Source organism: Eucyclogobius newberryi, unplaced genomic scaffold (assembly GCF_026437365.1).
Source record: "Eucyclogobius newberryi isolate DKJ021-1_F unplaced genomic scaffold, fEucNew1.0.hap1 SCAF_22, whole genome shotgun sequence".
Lineage (NCBI taxonomy): Eukaryota > Metazoa > Chordata > Actinopteri > Gobiiformes > Gobiidae > Eucyclogobius > Eucyclogobius newberryi.
In genome coordinates, this window is record NW_027315857.1 from 27,707,384 (window position 1) to 27,724,793 (window position 17,410).

The following is a 17,410-nucleotide window of genomic DNA, read 5'->3' on the forward strand; positions in this document are numbered from 1 at the left end:
CATAAAGAGGACAACTACACTGCATAAAGAGGACAACTATGCTACATAAAGAGGACAACTATGCTACATAAAGAGGACAACTATGCTACATAAAGAGGACAACTACGCTGCATAAAGAGGACAACTACGCTGCATAAAGAGGACAACTACGCAGCATAAAGAGGACAACTACGCTGCATAAAGAGGACAACTACACTGCATAAAGAGGACAACTATGCTACATAAAGAGGACAACTATGCTACATAAAGAGGACAACTACACCGCATAAAGAGGACAACTATGCTACATAAAGAGGACAACTACGCTGCATAAAGAGGACAACTATGCTACATAAAGAGGACAACTATGCTACATAAAGAGGACAACTACGCTGCATAAAGAGGACAACTACGCCACATAAAGAGGACAACTATGCTACATAAAGAGGACAACTATGCTACATAAAGAGGACAACTATGCTACATAAAGAGGACAACTACGCAGCATAAAGAGGACAACTACGCTGCATAAAGAGGACAACTACGCAGCATAAAGAGGACAACTACGCTGCATAAAGAGGACAACTACGCAGCATAAAGAGGACAACTACACTGCATAAAGAGGACAACTACGCTGCATAAAGAGGACAACTACGCTGCATAAAGAGGACAACTACGCAGCATAAAGAGGACAACTACACTGCATAAAGAGGACAACTACGCGGCATAAAGAGGACAACTACGCCACATAAAGAGGACAACTATGCTACATAAAGAGGACAACTATGCTACATAAAGAGGACAACTATGCTACATAAAGAGGACAACTACGCCACATAAAGAGGACAACTACGCTGCATAAAGAGGACAACTACGCTGCATAAAGAGGACAACTATGCTACATAAAGTGGACAACTATGCTACATAAAGAGGACAACTACGCTGCATAAAGAGGACAACTATGCTACATAAAGAGGACAACTATGCTACATAAAGAGGACAACTATGCTACATAAAGAGGACAACTACGCCGCATAAAGGGGACAACTACGCTACATAAAGAGGACAACTACGCTGCATAAAGAGGACAACTACGCGGCATAAAGAGGACAACTACGCGGCATAAAGAGGACAACTACGCAGCATAAAGAGGACAACTACGCTGCATAAAGAGGACAACTACGCTGCATAAAGAGAACAACTACACGGCATAAAGAGGACAACCACGCTGCATAAAGAGGACAACTACGCTGCATAAAGAGGACAACTATGCTACATAAAGAGGACAACTATGCTACATAAAGAGGACAACTACGCTGCATAAAGAGGACAACTACGCTGCATAAAGAGGACAACTATGCTACATAAAGAGGACAACTATGCTACATAAAGAGGACAACTATGCTACATAAAGAGGACAACTATGCTACATAAAGAGGACAACTACGCCGCATAAAGAGGACAACTACGCGGCATAAAGAGGACAACTATGCTACATAAAGAGGACAACTACGCCGCATAAAGAGGACAACTACGCGGCATAAAGAGGACAACTACGCAGCATAAAGAGGACAACTACGCTGCATAAAGAGGACAACTACGCTGCATAAAGAGGACAACTACGCCGCATAAAGAGGACAACTACGCTGCATAAAGAGGACAACTACACGGCATAAAGAGGACAACTACGTTGCATAAAGAGGACAACTACGCTGCATAAAGAGGACAACTACGCTGCATAAAGAGGACAACTACACTGCATAAAGAGGACAACTATGCTACATAAAGAGGACAACTATGCTACATAAAGAGGACAACTATGCTACATAAAGAGGACAACTACGCTGCATAAAGAGGACAACTACGCTGCATAAAGAGGACAACTACACTGCATAAAGAGGACAACTACGCTGCATAAAGAGGACAACTACACTGCATAAAGAGGACAACTATGCTACATAAAGAGGACAACTACGCTGCATAAAGAGGACAACTATGCTGCATAAAGAGGACAACTATGCTACATAAAGAGGACAACTATGCTACATAAAGAGGACAACTACGCTGCATAAAGAGGACAACTATGCTACATAAAGAGGACAACTATGCTACATAAAGAGGACAACTACGCTGCATAAAGAGGACAACTATGCTACATAAAGAGGACAACTATGCTACATAAAGAGGACAACTACGCTGCATAAAGAGGACAGCTACGCTGCATAAAGAGGACAACTACGCCACATAAAGAGGACAACTATGCTACATAAAGAGGACAACTATGCTACATAAAGAGGACAACTATGCTACATAAAGAGGACAACTACGCAGCATAAAGAGGACAACTACGCTGCATAAAGAGGACAACTACGCAGCATAAAGAGGACAACTACGCTGCATAAAGAGGACAACTACGCTGCATAAAGAGGACAACTACGCTGCATAAAGAGGACAACTACGCAGCATAAAGAGGACAACTACACTGCATAAAGAGGACAACTACGCGGCATAAAGAGGACAACTACGCCACATAAAGAGGACAACTATGCTACATAAAGAGGACAACTATGCTACATAAAGAGGACAACTATGCTACATAAAGAGGACAACTACGCCACATAAAGAGGACAACTATGCTACATAAAGAGGACAACTACGCCACATAAAGAGGACAACTATGCTACATAAAGAGGACAACTACGCCACATAAAGAGGACAACTACGCTGCATAAAGAGGACAACTACGCTGCATAAAGAGGACAACTATGCTACATAAAGAGGACAACTATGCTACATAAAGAGGACAACTACGCTGCATAAAGAGGACAACTACGCTGCATAAAGAGGACAACTATGCTACATAAAGAGGACAACTATGCTACATAAAGAGGACAACTATGCTACATAAAGAGGACAACTACGCTGCATAAAGAGGACAACTATGCTACATAAAGAGGACAACTACGCTGCATAAAGAGGACAACTACACTGCATAAAGAGGACAACTACACTGCATAAAGAGGACAACTACGCGGCATAAAGAGGACAACTACGCCACATAAAGAGGACAACTATGCTACATAAAGAGGACAACTATGCTACATAAAGAGGACAACTATGCTACATAAAGAGGACAACTACGCTGCATAAAGAGGACAACTACGCTGCATAAAGAGGACAACTATGCTACATAAAGAGGACAACTATGCTACATAAAGAGGACAACTACGCTGCATAAAGAGGACAACTACGCTGCATAAAGAGGACAACTACGCTGCATAAAGAGGACAACTATGCTACATAAAGAGGACAACTATGCTACATAAAGAGGACAACTACGCCGCATAAAGAGGACAACCACGCTGCATAAAGAGGACAACTACGCTGCATAAAGAGGACAACTACGCTGCATAAAGAGGACAACTACGCTACATAAAGAGGACAGCTACGCTGCATAAAGAGGACAGCTACGCTGCATAAAGAGGACAACTACGCCACATAAAGAGGACAACTATGCTACATAAAGAGGACAACTATGCTACATAAAGAGGACAACTACACTGCATAAAGAGGACAACTACGCTGCATAAAGAGGACAACTACACTGCATAAAGAGGACAACTATGCTACATAAAGAGGACAACTATGCTACATAAAGAGGACAACTATGCTACATAAAGAGGACAACTACGCTGCATAAAGAGGACAACTACGCTGCATAAAGAGGACAACTACGCAGCATAAAGAGGACAACTACGCTGCATAAAGAGGACAACTACACTGCATAAAGAGGACAACTATGCTACATAAAGAGGACAACTATGCTACATAAAGAGGACAACTACACCGCATAAAGAGGACAACTATGCTACATAAAGAGGACAACTACGCTGCATAAAGAGGACAACTATGCTACATAAAGAGGACAACTATGCTACATAAAGAGGACAACTACGCTGCATAAAGAGGACAACTACGCCACATAAAGAGGACAACTATGCTACATAAAGAGGACAACTATGCTACATAAAGAGGACAACTACGCTACATAAAGAGGACAACTACGCAGCATAAAGAGGACAACTACGCTGCATAAAGAGGACAACTACGCAGCATAAAGAGGACAACTACGCTGCATAAAGAGGACAACTACGCTGCATAAAGAGGACAACTACGCTGCATAAAGAGGACAACTACGCAGCATAAAGAGGAGAACTACACCGCATAAAGAGGACAACTACGCGGCATAAAGAGGACAACTACGCCACATAAAGAGGACAACTATGCTACATAAAGAGGACAACTATGCTACATAAAGAGGACAACTATGCTACATAAAGAGGACAACTACGCCACATAAAGAGGACAACTACGCTGCATAAAGAGGACAACTACGCTGCATAAAGAGGACAACTATGCTACATAAAGTGGACAACTATGCTACATAAAGAGGACAACTACGCTGCATAAAGAGGACAACTATGCTACATAAAGAGGACAACTAAGCCGCATAAAGGGGACAACTACGCTACATAAAGAGGACAACTACGCTGCATAAAGAGGACAACTACGCGGCATAAAGAGGACAACTACGCGGCATAAAGAGGACAACTACGCAGCATAAAGAGGACAACTACGCTGCATAAAGAGGACAACTACGCTGCATAAAGAGAACAACTACACGGCATAAAGAGGACAACCACGCTGCATAAAGAGGACAACTACGCTGCATAAAGAGGACAACTACGCTGCATAAAGAGGACAACTACGCTGCATAAAGAGGACAACTACGCTACATAAAGAGGACAACTACACGGCATAAAGAGGACAACTACGTTGCATAAAGAGGACAACTAAGCTACATAAAGAGGACAACTATAATACATAAAGAGGACAACTATGCTACATAAAGAGGACAACTACGCTGCATAAAGAGGACAACTACGCTGCATAAAGAGGACAACTACACTGCATAAAGAGGACAACTATGCTACATAAAGAGGACAACTACACGGCATAAAGAGGACAACTATGCTACATAAAGAGGACAACTACACTGCATAAAGAGGACAACTATGCTACATAAAGAGGACAACTACACTGCATAAAGAGGACAACTATGCTACATAAAGAGGACAACTACGCTGCATAAAGAGGACAACTATGCTACATAAAGAGGACAACTATGCTACATAAAGAGGACAACTACGCTGCATAAAGAGGACAACTACGCAGCATAAAGAGGACAACTACGCAGCATAAAGAGGACAACTACGCTGCATAAAGAGGACAACTACGCTGCATGAAGAGGACAACTACACTGCATAAAGAGGACAACTACGCTGCATAAAGAGGACAACTATGCTACATAAAGCGGACAACTACGCTACATAAAGAGGACAACTACGCTGCATAAAGAGGACAACTACGCTGCATAAAGAGGACAACTATGCTACATAAAGAGGACAACTATGCTACATAAAGAGGACAACTACGCTGCATAAAGAGGACAACTATGCTACATAAAGAGGACAACTACGCTGCATAAAGAGGACAACTACGCTGCATAAAGAGGACAACTACGCTGCATAAAGAGGACAACTACACTGCATAAAGAGGACAAGTAGGCAGCATAAAGAGGACAACTACGCTACATAAAGAGGACAACTATGCTACATAAAGAGGACAACTATGCTACATAAAGAGGACAACTACGCTACATAAAGAGGACAACTACGCTGCATAAAGAGGACAACTACGCTGCATAAAGAGGACAACTACACTGCATAAAGAGGACAACTACGCTGCATAAAGAGGACAACTACGCTGCATAAAGAGGACAACTACGCTGCATAAAGAGGACAACTAAGCTGCATAAAGAGGACAACTATGCTACATAAAGAGGACAACTACGCTACATAAAGAGGACAACTACGCTGCATAAAGAGGACAACTACGCTGCATAAAGAGGACAACTACGCTGCATAAAGAGGACAACTACGCGGCATAAAGAGGACAACTACACTGCATAAAGAGGACAACTACACTGCATAAAGAGGACAACTACGCTGCATAAAGAGGACAACTAAGCTGCATAAAGAGGACAACTATGCTACATAAAGAGGACAACTATGCTACATAAAGAGGACAACTACGCTACATAAAGAGGACAACTACGCTGCATAAAGAGGACAACTATGCTACATAAAGAGGACAACTACGCTGCATAAAGAGGACAACTACGCTGCATAAAGAGGACAACTACGCTACATAAAGAGGACAACTACGCTACATAAAGAGGACAACTACGCTGCATAAAGAGGACAACTACGCTGCATAAAGAGGACAACTACGCTGCATAAAGAGAACAACTACACGGCATAAAGAGGACAACCACGCTGCATAAAGAGGACAACTATGCTACATAAAGAGGACAACTACGCTGCATAAAGAGGACAACTACGCTGCATAAAGAGGACAACTACGCTGCATAAAGAGGACAACTACGCTGCATAAAGAGGACAACTACGCTGCATAAAGAGGACAACTACGCTGCATAAAGAGAACAACTACACGGCATAAAGAGGACAACCACGCTGCATAAAGAGGACAACTACGCTGCATAAAGAGGACAACTATGCTACATAAAGAGAACAACTATGCTACATAAAGAGGACAACTATGCTACATAAAGAGGACAACTACGCTGCATAAAGAGGACAACTACGCTGCATAAAGAGGACAACTACGCTGCATAAAGAGGACAACTACGCTGCATAAAGAGGACAACTACGCTGCATAAAGAGGACAACTACGCCGCATAAAGAGGACAACTACGCTGCATAAAGAGGACAACTACACGGCATAAAGAGGACAACTACGTTGCATAAAGAGGACAACTACGCTGCATAAAGAGGACAACTACGCTGCATAAAGAGGACAACTACGTTGCATGAAGAGGACAACTACGCCGCATAAAGAGGACAACTACGCTGCATAAAGAGGACAACTACACGGCATAAAGAGGACAACTATAATACATAAAGAGGACAACTATGCTACATAAAGAGGACAACTACGCTGCATAAAGAGGACAACTACGCTGCATAAAGAGGACAACTACGCTGCATAAAGAGGACAACTACACTGCATAAAGAGGACAACTATGCTACATAAAGAGGACAACTACACGGCATAAAGAGGACAACTATGCTACATAAAGAGGACAACTACACTGCATAAAGAGGACAACTATGCTACATAAAGAGGACAACTACACTGCATAAAGAGGACAACTATGCTACATAAAGAGGACAACTACGCTGCATAAAGAGGACAACTATGCTACATAAAGAGGACAACTATGCTACATAAAGAGGACAACTACGCTGCATAAAGAGGACAACTATGCTACATAAAGAGGACAACTACGCTGCATAAAGAGGACAACTACGCAGCATAAAGAGGACAACTACGCAGCATAAAGAGGACAACTACGCTGCATAAAGAGGACAACTACGCTGCATAAAGAGGACAACTATGCTACATAAAGAGGACAACTACACTGCATAAAGAGGACAACTACGCAGCATAAAGAGGACAACTACACTGCATAAAGAGGACAACTACGCTGCATAAAGAGGACAACTACGCTACATAAAGAGGACAACTACGCTACATAAAGAGGACAACTACGCTGCATAAAGAGGACAACTACGCTGCATAAAGAGGACAACTATGCTACATAAAGAGGACAACTAAGCTACATAAAGAGGACAACTACGCTGCATAAAGAGGACAACTATGCTACATAAAGAGGACAACTACGCTGCATAAAGAGGACAACTACGCTGCATAAAGAGGACAACTATGCTACATAAAGAGGACAACTATGCTACATAAAGAGGACAACTATGCTACATAAAGAGGACAACTACGCTGCATAAAGAGGACAACTACGCCACATAAAGAGGACAACTATGCTACATAAAGAGGACAACTAAGCTGCATAAAGAGGACAACTATGCTACATAAAGAGGACAACTACGCTACATAAAGAGGACAACTACGCTGCATAAAGAGGACAACTACGCTGCATAAAGAGGACAACTACGCTGCATAAAGAGGACAACTACGCTGCATAAAGAGGACAACTACACTGCATAAAGAGGACAACTACGCTGCATAAAGAGGACAACTACGCTGCATAAAGAGGACAACTATGCTACATAAAGAGGACAACTAAGCTGCATAAAGAGGACAACTATGCTACATAAAGAGGACAACTATGCTACATAAAGAGGACAACTACGCTACATAAAGAGGACAACTATGCTACATAAAGAGGACAACTACGCTGCATAAAGAGGACAACTACGCTGCATAAAGAGGACAACTACACTGCATAAAGAGGACAACTACGCTGCATAAAGAGGACAACTACGCTGCATAAAGAGGACAACTATGCTACATAAAGAGGACAACTACGCTGCATAAAGAGGACAACTACGCTGCATAAAGAGGACAACTATGCTACATAAAGAGGACAACTAAGCTACATAAAGAGGACAACTACGCTGCATAAAGAGGACAACTATGCTACATAAAGAGGACAACTATGCTACATAAAGAGGACAACTATGCTACATAAAGAGGACAACTACGCTACATAAAGAGGACAACTAAGCTACATAAAGAGGACAACTACGCTGCATAAAGAGGACAACTATGCTACATAAAGAGGACAACTATGCTACATAAAGAGGACAACTATGCTACATAAAGAGGACAACTATGCTACATAAAGAGGACAACTACGCTGCATAAAGAGGACAACTACGCTGCATAAAGAGGACAACTACGCTGCATAAAGAGGACAACTACACTGCATAAAGAGGACAACTACGCTGCATAAAGAGGACAACTACGCTGCATAAAGAGGACAACTATGCTACATAAAGAGGACAACTACGCTGCATAAAGAGGACAACTACGCTGCATAAAGAGGACAACTATGCTACATAAAGAGGACAACTAAGCTACATAAAGAGGACAACTACGCTGCATAAAGAGGACAACTATGCTACATAAAGAGGACAACTACGCTGCATAAAGAGGACAACTACGCTGCATAAAGAGGACAACTATGCTACATAAAGAGGACAACTATGCTACATAAAGAGGACAACTATGCTACATAAAGAGGACAACTACGCTGCATAAAGAGGACAGCTACGCTGCATAAAGAGGACAACTACGCTGCATAAAGAGGACAACTACGCTGCATAAAGAGGACAACTACGCTGCATAAAGAGGACAACTACACTGCATAAAGAGGACAACTACGCTGCATAAAGAGGACAACTACGCTGCATAAAGAGGACAACTATGCTACATAAAGAGGACAACTAAGCTGCATAAAGAGGACAACTATGCTACATAAAGAGGACAACTATGCTACATAAAGAGGACAACTACGCTACATAAACAGGACAACTATGCTACATAAAGAGGACAACTACGCTGCATAAAGAGGACAACTACGCTACATAAAGAGGACAACTACGCTACATAAAGAGGACAACTACGCTACATAAAGAGGACAACTACGCAGCATAAAGAGGACAACTATGCTACATAAAGAGGACAACTACGCTACATAAAGAGGACAACTATGCTACATAAAGAGGACAACTACGCTGCATAAAGAGGACAACTACGCTACATAAAGAGGACAACTACGCTACATAAAGAGGACAACTATGCCACATAAAGAGGACACTTACGTCGCAATATGGACTGAACTGGGACATTGCTTCTCGTCCCCATGGACAATGTTTAATCCATTTTTCCCTGTCTCCCTGTGAGACAGCTGCGGTTAAGATTTTGTGCGTTACAAAATTGAACTGAAATAAAACATCACTAAACCCAGTGTTTACCTGAGCACCACACGGGACTGTTCTGACAAACAAACACACAAACAAATAAACAAACAAACAAAGAAACAAACAGAGCATAGTGCTTACCTGCCATGACGTGCTGCTCTGAGGGAGGCTGGGCTTCTTGTGGCGCTTACGTGTCTGTGTGTTTGTACTTTTAACATGTCACGCCCATAACGTCTATGGCCACGCCCTCCTGTAAACATAAGAATCGAGAAAAGGGTTTGTCTAGATTCAGACCTGGGCAAACTGCGGCCCGCGGGCCACATACGTCCCGTTTGTCTTTGTAATCTGGCCTGCCAAAAATGGGCGGAGCCAGGCCCTGTAGGGTCACTTTCCTCCATCTCTGATTGGCTGCTTGTTCTCTTTACCTGTTTCATTGGCTATTTTTGTTGGACTGGTGTATGATTGGCTGCATAGAGCGTAGAAAGTGTTTACAACAGACACACGTCATGTGATCTGACCATGGAGCTGATAAAAAGGCCTTTTCTACATCATTTAACTGAGGTTTTGCAAAAAGTGAAGGACAGAAATAAAAGCAGATCGACTGGAAAAAAGAGACGATGTTTTAATCCGGCCTCTAGAAGTATTTTAGTTTCTATTTTTTAACTGTCTGCACTTGTATCCTTAAAGATGACATGAAATGAATTCAATAATATATTCAATAGCCTATATTTGACAGTAAAGTAATAATTTTTATATATATATATATATATATATATATATATATATTTGATCGCGGGCCGGCCCTCTGCTACTTGCCTGGATTCGAATATGGCCCTTGGAGGAAAATAATTGCCCACCCCTGATGTAGATGATGTGGAATTGTTGAAAAATGTGATAAACAAAGTAAAACAGACTGAAATATCTAGTAAATGAAACATTAGATTAAGACTGGACAGTGTGAGCTCTGATTGGATGATATGGTTCTATAGCATATTTGAGGTGGGACGGGGCCATGTCATTAATGGCTTGTAAGTCGGCGAGGAGTCTAAATGTCAGTGGGAGGGGTCTAAATGTCAGTGGGAGGAGTCTAAATGTCAGTGGGAGGAGTCTAAATGTCAGTGGGAGGGGTCTAAATGTCAGTGGGAGGAGTCTAAATGTCAGTGGGAGGGGTCTAAATGTCAGTGGGAGGAGTCTAAATGTCAGTGGGAGGGGTCTAAATGTCAGTGGGAGGAGTCTAAATGTCAGTGGGAGGGGTCTAAATGTCAGTGGGAGGAGTCTAAATGTCAGTGGGAGGAGTCTAAATGTCAGTGGGAGGGGTCTAAATGTCAGTGGGAGGAGTCTAAATGTCAGTGGGAGGGGTCTAAATGTCAGTGGGAGGAGTCTAAATGTCAGTGGGAGGGGTCTAAATGTCAGTGGGAGGGGTCTAAATGTCAGTGGGAGGGGTCTAAATGTCAGTGGGAGGAGTCTAAATGTCAGTGGGAGGGGTCTAAATGTCAGTGGGAGGAGTCTAAATGTCAGTGGGAGGGGTCTAAATGTCAGTGGGAGGGGTCTAAATGTCAGTGGGAGGAGTCTAAATGTCAGTGGGAGGGGTCTAAATGTCAGTGGGAGGAGTCTAAATGTCAGTGGGAGGGGTCTAAATGTCAGTGGGAGGAGTCTAAATGTCAGTGGGAGGGGTCTAAATGTCAGTGGGAGGGGTCTAAATGTCAGTGGGAGGGGTCTAAATGTCAGTGGGAGGGGTCTAAATGTCAGTGGGAGGAGTCTAAATGTCAGTGGGAGGGGTCTAAATGTCAGTGGGAGGGGTCTAAATGTCAGTGGGAGGGGTCTAAATGTGATTCTAAACTGGACAGGAGCCAGTGAGGAGACTCCAGCACCAGCGTGATGGACGTCTTTGAATATTTTTTTTTTAAAGTATTGTTTGGCCAGTAGCCTTTATTAGACTGGACAATGCAGCTTGTAACGGGAATGAGAGCGGGGAAGGGCATGCAGCAAACTGTCGAGAGCCGGATTCTAACTCACGACGCTGTGACCAGGCATACGTGCTCTCCACTCCGCCACGAGCGACACAAGGACTGATAATAATGTCCCTGTGTTTGTTATAAAAGGTCTTTATGGTTTCGAGTGGGTTTAGTCAGACAGACATCAGACAAACAACTACAGGTTTTATACAACACTCACAATTAAGATAAGATAAGCCTTTATTTGTCCACACAATGGGGACATTTTAGTGTTGCAACACAAGTCGATACAGAAGAAACTAAATAAACAACAAACATAGGATACTAAAACACAAATAAAACAATCAATAGCATTTATAAATACATGAAAACACATTTAAACATACAATCTGAGATACAATTATATAAAACAATTGCATTGGCCTGAGGCTCGTCCTTGACCAGAGCTTTAAACTCATTAAAAGGCAGAAAATTATTTAATTTAAAAGGTCTCTGTGTTTTGTTCCACATGAGCAAAGTTGTTAAAAGCCTTTTTTCCTGTCTCTGTGTTAAAACAATGGGATTGTGACATAAACATGTCCTGAGACTTGAACTAATGTGGCATAAAAAGTACCAACTAAAGCCTTAAACACAGACAAAAGGCAGTGCTGGTCTCGTCTTGCATCCAATGATTTCCATTCTACTTTAGAGTATAAATCACAGTGTTGAGTTCTGTCTCCTTCTCCTGTAATGAACCTCAGAGCTGAACCTCAGAGCTGAGCCTTAGAGCTGAACCTCAGAGCTGAACCTTAGAGCTGAACCTCAGAGCTGAACCTCAGAGCTGAACCTCAGAGCTGAACCTTAGAGCTGAACCTCAGAGCTGAACCTCAGAGCTGAACCTTAGAGCTGAACCTTAGAGCTGTATCTCAGAGCTGAACCTCAGAGCTGAACCTCAGAGCTGAACCTTAGAGCTGAACCTCAGAGCTGAACCTTAGAGCTGAACCTCAGAGCTGAACCTTAGAGCTGAACCTTAGAGCTGAACCTTAGAGCTGAACCTCAGAGCTGAACCTCAGAGCTGAACCTCAGAGCTGAACCTCAGAGCTGAACCTTAGAGCTGAACCTCAGAGCTGAACCTCAGAGCTGAACCTCAGAGCTGAACCTCAGAGCTGAACCTTAGAGCTGAACCTCAGAGCTGAACCTCAGAGCTGAACCTCAGAGCTGAACCTCAGAGCTGAACCTCAGAGCTGAACCTTAGAGCTGAACCTCAGAGCTGAACCTCAGAGCTGAACCTCAGAGCTGAACCTCAGAGCTGAACCTCAGAGCTGAACCTTAGAGCTGAACCTCAGAGCTGAACCTCAGAGCTGAACCTCAGAGCTGAACCTCAGAGCTGAACCTCAGAGCTGAACCTCAGAGCTGAACCTCAGAGCTGAACCTCAGAGCTGAACCTTAGAGCTGAACCTCAGAGCTGAACCTTAGAGCTGAACCTCAGAGCTGTAGAATGCATCTATATAATATTACCGTAGTCTAGAACTGAAAGAAATGTCGCCTGGATTAACAGTTTTCTACAATTAAGAGTTAAAGACGTTTTATTTCAAAAGAAGAATGACAATCTGACTTTTAGGTTATTTGTCAGCTCTTGTATGTGTTTGTTGAAGGAGAGTTGACCATCGATCCAGATGCCCAAGTATTTGTAATAGAGTACTTGTTCAATCCTATTACATCAAGAGTAAGAATAGATACATTTTTGGGTCATTAGGACCCAAGTAGGAAACACACTACGGCCCATGAGTCATTCTCCTTGAAGTCCAACCACAGTCTGTAATGAAGAATTATATAAACTGTTGTCATTTAAGTAGATTGAGAAACTATCTCATTAAGGCTTTAGGTGTAAGGAATTAAGAGTCTAAAATGTTCTGTATTTCTGGGGTCGAGCCCCCAGTGCGTGGCCGGATCAGACAATAGGTTTGACCTAGAAACTTGCCACGTAGGAAACACACTACGGCCCATGAGTCATTCTCCTTGAATTCCAACCACACTCTGTAACTAAGAAATATATAAAATGTTGTAAATGAAGTTAAAAGAGAAGTTAATAGAACAAATTTAAGCAGTTGCTTAATAATAAGGACAACTGAGAAAGTTAATCTGGAGAGGAGTGACACTAATTCTAATTCTAATTATATTAACAGGACTATATCTATTATTAGTTTCCGCATAATTTCTACAACCAATTTGTAAAATGGGGACCTGTAAAAGGAGATAAAATGTAATTCAAAGGAAATCTGAAAGTACAGGCTTAAATTTTGTCATGAGAAAAAAAGTAAAGAACTTCAAAGTGTTTCCAATGTCAATCCACTCAGATGATGTGAAAGGAGGAATTAGGCCAGTAATAGCAGAAAGAAGCAAAGTTACACAGAAAGTCCAACTATATTTGCACGAGCAATGTTAATTGATTTGTATCCTTCAAAAGACAGGCACATTTGACTTTATGTGGATGACGTGTTAATAGCATCTAAAACACAGGCATGTGAGAGAGAGAAAATGGGTACAAAGCAAGCAAAATAAGCTACATAAAAAAAATGTAACAATAAATGCCGAACATAACTGAAAATAGAAAACAAGTTATGCCACAGACTAAAACGATGAGCTGGGTATTGTGCTCTGCAGAAACATAAGTCACATTATATATGGTAAAGAAGAGGAATGATAACATCACTCGCACAGAAGAAGCAGAGCAACTTAAAACAGATCTAAAACAAATATTAATATCTAGTACTATTTTGGCTTCACTGGACGACAAAAATAATATTGAGCTAAAGGTGGATTCAAAAAATGGGTTCATGATGGTTTAAATAGGAAAGAGACACAATGTAAATCTTAAACCCTTAGGATATGACTCAACTAGATACGACTCTGTGGGGCGTGTTTACTGGAGGAGCAGAGGTGGAGGCGTGGTCCTGCTCCTGAACACACGCTGACCGTTAACATCTCCAACCACAACAATTCTTATACAAAGCAAAACAATTTTTTTTAGGATTTTAAAGAACTGAATAAATGTGAAGGAAAACATAAAAGTGCAAAGTTTGTGGAGCGAATAAATGGAACAGTCAAAGCAGAAAAGCAACAGAGGAAACAGGATGAAACCAGCTGCAGTGTTTAGAGTTGGTGCAACTGCACATCAATATCCAGTGTCCAGAGCCGCACTGAGCGTGCTCAGAGTCCAGAGCCGCACTGAGCGTGCTCAGAGTCCAGAGCCGCACTGAGCGTGCTCAGAGTCCAGAGCCGCACTGAGCGTGCTCAGAGTCCAGAGCCGCACTGAGCGTGCTCAGAGTCCAGAGCCGCACTGAGCGTGCTCAGAGTCCAGTGTCCAGAGCCGCACTGAGCGTGCCCAGTGTCCAGAGCCGCACTGAGCGTGCTCAGAGTCCAGAGCCGCACTGAGCGTGCTCAGAGTCCAGAGCCGCACTGAGCGTGCCCAGTGTCCAGTGTCCAGAGCCGTACTGAGCGTGCTTAGTGTCCAGAGCCGCACTGAGCGTGCCCAGTGTCCAGAGCCGTACTGAGCGTGCCCAGTGTCCAGAGCCGCACTGAGCGTGCCCAGTGTCCAGAGCTGTACTGAGCGTGCTCAGTGTCCAGAGCCGCACTGAGCGTGCCCAGTGTCCAGAGCCGTACTGAGCGTGCTCAGTGTCCAGAGCCGTACTGAGCGTGCCCAGTGTCCAGAGCCGTACTGAGCGTGCTCAGTGTCCAGAGCCGTACTGAGCGTGCCCAGTGTCCAGAGCCGTACTGAGCGTGCTCAGTGTCCAGAGCCGTACTGAGCGTGCCCAGTGTCCAGAGCCGCACTGAGCGTGCTCAGTGTCCAGAGCCGTACTGAGCGTGCCCAGTGTCCAGAGCCGTACTGAGCGTGCTCAGTGTCCAGAGCCGCACTGAGCGTGCCCAGTGTCCAGAGCCGTACTGAGCGTGCTCAGTGTCCAGAGCCGCACTGAGCGTGCCCAGTGTCCAGAGCCGCACTGAGCGTGCTCAGTGTCCAGAGCCGCACTGAGCGTGCTCAGAGTCCAGAGCCGCACTGAGCGTGCTCAGAGTCCAGAGCCGTACTGAGCGTGCTCAGAGTCCAGAGCCGCACTGAGCGTGCTCAGAGTCCAGAGCCGCACTGAGCGTGCTCAGAGTCCAGAGCCGCACTGAGCGTGCTCAGAGTCCAGAGCCGCACTGAGCGTGCCCAGTGTCCAGAGCCGCACTGAGCGTGCTCAGAGTCCAGAGCCGCACTGAGCGTGCTCAGAGTCCAGAGCCGCACTGAGCGTGCCCAGTGTCCAGAGCCGCACTGAGCGTGCTCAGAGTCCAGAGCCGCACTGAGCGTGCTCAGAGTCCAGAGCCGCACTGAGCGTGCCCAGTATCCAGTGTCCAGAGCCGCACTGAGCGTGCTCAGAGTCCAGAGCCGCACTGAGCGTGCTCAGAGTCCAGAGCCGCACTGAGCGTGCTCAGAGTCCAGAGCCGCACTGAGCGTGCTCAGAGTCCAGAGCCGCACTGAGCGTGCCCAGTGTCCAGTGTCCAGAGCCGCACTGAGCGTGCTCAGAGTCCAGAGCCGCACTGAGCGTGCTCAGAGTCCAGAGCCGCACTGAGCGTGCTCAGAGTCCAGAGCCGCACTGAGCGTGCTCAGAGTCCAGAGCCGCACTGAGCGTGCCCAGTGTCCAGAGCCGCACTGAGCGTGCTCAGAGTCCAGAGCCGCACTGAGCGTGCTCAGAGTCCAGAGCCGCACTGAGCGTGCCCAGTGTCCAGTGTCCAGAGCCGCACTGAGCGTGCTCAGAGTCCAGAGCCGCACTGAGCGTGCTCAGAGTCCAGAGCCGCACTGAGCGTGCTCAGAGTCCAGAGCCGCACTGAGCGTGCCCAGTGTCCAGTGTCCAGAGCCGCACTGAGCGTGCTCAGAGTCCAGAGCCGCACTGAGCGTGCTCAGAGTCCAGAGCCGCACTGAGCGTGCTCAGAGTCCAGAGCCGCACTGAGCGTGCTCAGAGTCCAGAGCCGCACTGAGCGTGCTCAGAGTCCAGTGTCCAGAGCCGCACTGAGCGTGCCCAGTGTCCAGAGCCGCACTGAGCGTGCTCAGAGTCCAGAGCCGCACTGAGCGTGCTCAGAGTCCAGAGCCGCACTGAGCGTGCCCAGTGTCCAGTGTCCAGAGCCGTACTGAGCGTGCTTAGTGTCCAGAGCCGCACTGAGCGTGCCCAGTGTCCAGAGCCGTACTGAGCGTGCCCAGTGTCCAGAGCCGCACTGAGCGTGCCCAGTGTCCAGAGCTGTACTGAGCGTGCTCAGTGTCCAGAGCCGCACTGAGCGTGCCCAGTGTCCAGAGCCGTACTGAGCGTGCTCAGTGTCCAGAGCCGTACTGAGCGTGCCCAGTGTCCAGAGCCGTACTGAGCGTGCTCAGTGTCCAGAGCCGTACTGAGCGTGCCCAGTGTCCAGAGCCGTACTGAGCGTGCCCAGTGTCCAGAGCCGCACTGAGCGTGCCCAGTGTCCAGAGCCGCACTGAGCGTGCCCAGTGTCCAGAGTCAAGAGCCGTACTGAGCGTGCCCAGTGTCCAGAGCTGTACTGAGCGTGCTCAGTGTCCAGAGCCGCACTGAGCGTGCCCAGTGTCCAGAGCTG